Genomic DNA, 5,408 nt, shown 5'->3' on the forward strand with positions numbered 1-5,408 from the left:
GATGTTCTCTATATACAGAGCGGTACATTTGAAATAAATCAGAGCTCATTTCCTTTGCCTTCTGAGCTGGAGTTCTCTGTTCCCGTCCTGCTCAACAGCAACAGAAAGGCACTTGATTGCCTGTTGTACCAGGTTTTTGTGCCCATCCTGTAGACTTTCTGTTGGTTTCAAGATGCTGCCTGCAGGATATGCACAACAGGATGGCTTTTACCCCTGCCAGCCATGTGCCTTCTGGAAGGCTGTGGGGGGAAAAGCAAGGTGACCTGTGGGTTGATACACAGTGTTAAACAGTGTGTTGACTGTAGTCCTTCAGTGTTCAGGAAGGTAACTACTGCAAAGCAGCCTTAGGGTAAGAGCTAGTCCTACTGCTCTTCTGGAAAGTATGTTATGGCTATGAAACTCAAGAAGATGTGATGGGTGGAAGAGCTTGAACTACATAGTCTAACCATCCTCCCTGATCTTACAGCTTATAAATTTACCACTCAGCACATTTTCTGTAGCATCTTTCAAAGGAAACTGTAGGAAGTATTTTCAAGTGTGAGAAAATGACAACCCAAAGGGTAAAAATTGAACTCAGCAACTATCTCAACATACTGTAGGGACAACAAGACAATCTCAGATACAGAATAAAAGGACTGAAAAGAGGATTCTCATGGATGCTCAGAGGAGCCCAGTTGCTGAGGTGAGCAGCTGGGGGTAAAAGCAGCTATAGAGCAACAGCAAAAAAGCATTGTAGAATTCTGAAAAATAAGGGTGGCAAGCCAATGGGTGTAGGAGGCCACTGAGGGGCATGAAAAAGAGGGAAAAAATCTTGCTCTGTTCCAACGTGACCTTCTTTTACAGGGGATGGAGTCTGTGCCCAACCTGCTGAGATAGCAAAGCTTCTGCAGGAGTCTAGTGCAAGAGCTGGAGCCCCTTTCAGTGACACTGGGTACAAGACTCCCTCTGGCTCCTTCAGATGACACTCTGAGAGTAGCTTTTTCACTTTAATGTTTGTGTTTTAGTTTGTTGTGGGGTTTTGGTGGGTTTTATTCCTCCTAAAAATGCTATTTCATCAAAGACATTGAGTATGTCTTATTCTGCTTCAGATAGAACTTCCAGAGATTGTTTTTAAAGCTTGTATTCCCGTGACAATTTTTCCACTTAATTGTGTATACACAAAATTACTTAAAAGACAGAGATTCAAATGCAACCATTTGCAGGCCCTGAATCAAAATGCCTTGACCAGAAACAAGTTTTTGAGATTTCCTTGAAAGAAAAGCAAAAAGTTTGTGCCCATATAGAACCTACTTCTTCCTCTTTCTAGGCCTTGCCACTTTTCACAGTTCAGAAAACACAATTTTCACAAAAGCTTTCTTTCCTTGAAAGCCTGTCCATCTGACTATGCAGCACCCTCAAAGAGCAGCCCAGGGACACAGATCCTGCACCAGATCTCTGTGCTACCCTTCCAAGACAAAAAGGCTGCCCTGCTCTGAAAGCAGCATGTGTCTTGTTCCTGGTAAAAAAAAAGTGTCCTGTCATAATCTTCATGCCCCAGCCCAACCTCAGGGGCAGAATTAGTTCCTCTCATGAGCAGTGATCAAATGGGACATGCTATCTTGCAGGACCTGCAGAGCTGGGGTCACACCTGGTGGACACCAAGGGACAGGAGGCCAGAGCTGTGAGAGGTGCCAACAAAAAAAAAAACCAAAAAAAAAAAAAAAAACCCAAAAAAAAAACCAAAAAAAAACCAAAAAACCAGACATCTACAGAGTATTGATTATTTTGGCTGTTTCAAAGTTGCAGACAGCCGCCTCCTCTCTGCCAGCCTGCTGCTTCCCTTCCCCAGGCTCAGAGAGCCCCACTGTTCTCTCCAAGTCCTTTCCACCCAACACCTTGCAACATAACTAAATATAGTAGGTCTGCACCCATCAGGTCCTGTGTGGGCAGAGGGCTTACTTGAAGACGTCTGCAGCCTCTAGCCCCTTGGACAGGGACCACCTTCACTTGCTGGGGCCCAGGAGGGAGTGTCTGAGGAGGCAGCTCACGCCACTGCCAGCTCTGGCCCCTCACAGCACTCTCACTTCTCCATGAATTGCCTCACGAACAGGACACACCCACTCATACCCTCATGGGCATTCCCAGATTTGACTCTCCAAGAGAGAGGGAAGGTGCCAGGCCCCCAGGGAAGAGCAGGAGGTAGTGCCACCCACGGTCTTTATCTGCCCTCTCCAAGGTTCCGGCTGACCTGGGAGAAAAATGAAGACTCAGCATTGCCTGAGGGAAAACCAAATCCTCCCCATCAGCATTGCGGCGGCTCGCTCCACACACAGCCTAAAAGATCCGAGTCTCTGTACTCTAGCCTGCCTTGCATCCTCTCAGAATGTATTTTAATGTGTTCAGCACTGCATATAACAAATCCTACTGATGTAGCTGCCTTAGCACATTTCAGAGGCATCGTGTTTAACAAACTGTCCTATTTGGAGATGCAGAAAGCAGGCTGGTGTTTCTCCAGCCCAGGACTATGAAAAACAGGGCTCTGCCGTGCCTTTGATCTACACAAAAGGCTTTCTCCCCCGCAGGGGAGGAGGCTGCTAGACCCTTCTCCTTTACAGATGCTCCTCCAGCAGATATTCATGAGCACTGCTTAGGAGGGACTCGGGACCAACCTCTCCCTTCCCCACTGCTGCCTGGGGCCTCTGAGCCCCCATCTCTCTGTGTCCTACTCTCTGTGAGTCACTATCTCTGTCCATGGACTCTTATCAAGTGCAGAATATTCCTTAATGATACTTCACAAAATTTTCCTTTATTTTTTTTCCTTTCATTCAAACACCAGGCTCTGGCTGGATTGTGTGGGATCCAGGGGCAGGTGCAGCCCCCTCCCTGCTCCCCTCTCCACTCTGGTTTGCAATGCTTCTTCCCCCGGGTCCAGCTTGGAGTTGGCTGTCCATCCTTCCCTCTCTCCTGCCTGATTAAGTGCCTCAGCCGAAGCTCCTGGGGCACAGCGAGCTGGTGACTCTGAGCCACTTGATTTCCTTGGTGCCGTGGAACGACGCTGCATGTCAATGTCAGCCCCAGGCCACTGCTAGAGATGCTTCAGCGAGGGTTTGAATGCGCACTTACCAAAGCTGCTGTGAAGGAAACCAAAGCCTATTTGGGCCGTGTAATACAGCAGTGTGGTGCAGGTGAAAGCCCCCGCAGACCAGCTGCTGCCTTTTGTACATCTTCTCACAAGTGCCTCCTGCTGCAGAGAGCTGCTGACCCCATTGTGAGCTGTGCTGCACCCCATGTCTGCCTGCAAGGAATCAGGAGAGATCTGCCTGCACCCATCCATCTGCCTGTTGCTGGGGAAGCCAGGAAAAAAATGTGCCTGGAAGTCTGAGTTTACTTATCAAATGTGGTCACACAGACCAGCGTTAATGCTGTGATGATCTGCTCTGACCAAACAGCATCAAAGAGAGAGGGGAGAGGGGCAGAGCTGAAAGCACATCCTGTGGCAGTTGTCTTGCCATTGAAACACCCAGCAGGGAGGACAAAGGCTTGACCAGGCTTTTGAATTAATATAAGTGGGTGATCTAGGCAGTCTCAAACAATGCAGTTGCTGCAGAAGGCCTCTGGCTCTTGTTTAAGAATTCAAATCTTGGCTGAGGGTAATATTCTCAAAAGCACATTTATACGTGCCAGAAATAACCCTATAGTTTCTTTGTGACATCAGATGACACAATTGTTTGAATGACGAACATTAAAAATAAATGTTTACTACTTCTGAAACTCTCACCCCGATGCAGCAGCCTGAGCTATCCTCAGAAAACTGCTCATTACTTCCTTGAAACAATTTTGAGAGATCTCTTTGAATGCAAATTTCTCTTTATAAAAAGCCAGCATGACATATTTTGACTTTCCTTGTTTGACAATATCATAGTTATTTCATCTCAATAATGTAAAACGTGATTGTTTCGTCTGTACCTTCCCATTTTGCTCTGTGTGCTTTTGTATTTCATTATCATATTTCAATGCCACAAAGCCCAGATGGAGTATGTATAATATTTCATCTCTTGTACATGTTCTGGCACAATCACACTGAAAATTTTGAACTTTATCACAGTAAAATGTTTGACTACCTCCAAGGGAGGATTGAATTTGTTTTAGAACTTGCATTAAAAAAAAAAAAAAAAAAAAAAAAAATCAGCGTTTCCTCCCTGTTATGCAGCAAAACCAGCTACTGAAATGTCAGATATTCCCTCTGAAGAAATGTTCTGTTTCCCAAAGATTCATTACTTGGCTTCTGTGAAATGATACATTTCAGCCCAGCTCCCAGTGGATGAGCTTTCAGTTTCTCAAAGGACACCCTTGTGTTTGCAATGACCTCATCACACTGTATGTTTGAGGATGCAGTTCTCCATTAGGGTTTATCCATGGAGTTAAAGTGAGTTCAAAGGTTCTCACACAATCCCACTCTCTGTACCTCCCTCTCCCTTCCCCTCACACAACTTCGTCCTCCTCTGTACTTTCAAACTGGACCCGTGAAACGAGCTGGGTCAAATGACCACACCAGAAACCTTCCCTCGGAAAAAGGCGTTGCATCAGGATAGGGACAGAACTGCCGTCAGCTCCTTTGCCACCCCTCTGTGTCTAACGGCCCCAGATGTTTGCCCATTACCTCGCTGTCATTCTCTTTCGTTACAATCTTATCTGCTCTGACACAACCGCAACATTAGAATGCTGGCACGCCCGACTTGGTCTCCGAGCATCCTCCCAGAGGGACCCGGTGATGTGAGCCCCGCTCCAGGGCAGGCTCTGGCCAGGCTGGCTGTGGGAGCTGGCCCTACATCTCTCTGTGCAGCCAGGCTCTTCCCCTGTACCACTCCACCTGGAAAAACTATGCGTGTTCCCCTGCGCCCACGTTTATTCCCTTTTGCCTTTCTCAGGGAATCGTAAAGCAGTCCTCAAAACCACGCAGCCGTGACCAGTAGGATCGAGGTCCCATTTGTATCTCAGAGAAGGGCCGGGACAGTGTCGCTGCCGTCCCTCGATAGCTCTAACCCGTCGGACATGAAGCGATGAGACCCCCTCCGGCAGCTCCCCGACGGGCCGGATGGGACAGGAGCCTTTTGTTTCTCCCATGGGTTTATTTCCATGGATGCCCCCGCCCTTCTTCCCTCGCAGGAACCTGGCCCCGGGACGCCGCTCTTTGTTCCCACGCATTAAGATGCGGTCACAGGTGGCCCACGCGTATCCAGCACAGAAGCCATACGGGACCCCGGCGCAGCCCGCAGGTAACCCAGCGCTCCTGGGCCGGGCCGGGCGGCGGGGCCACCCCGTCGGGTGGTGGCGGTGGCGGGTCCCGCCCGCCGTGGGCCGGCGCGGGCGGGGCGGGCGGGTGCGGTAAAGGCGGCGCCGCGCGGGGGCCGGGCTCAGTCTGGCCGCCT

This window comes from Vidua chalybeata, chromosome 6 (genome assembly GCF_026979565.1).
Source record: "Vidua chalybeata isolate OUT-0048 chromosome 6, bVidCha1 merged haplotype, whole genome shotgun sequence".
Classification (NCBI taxonomy): Eukaryota; Metazoa; Chordata; class Aves; order Passeriformes; family Viduidae; genus Vidua; species Vidua chalybeata.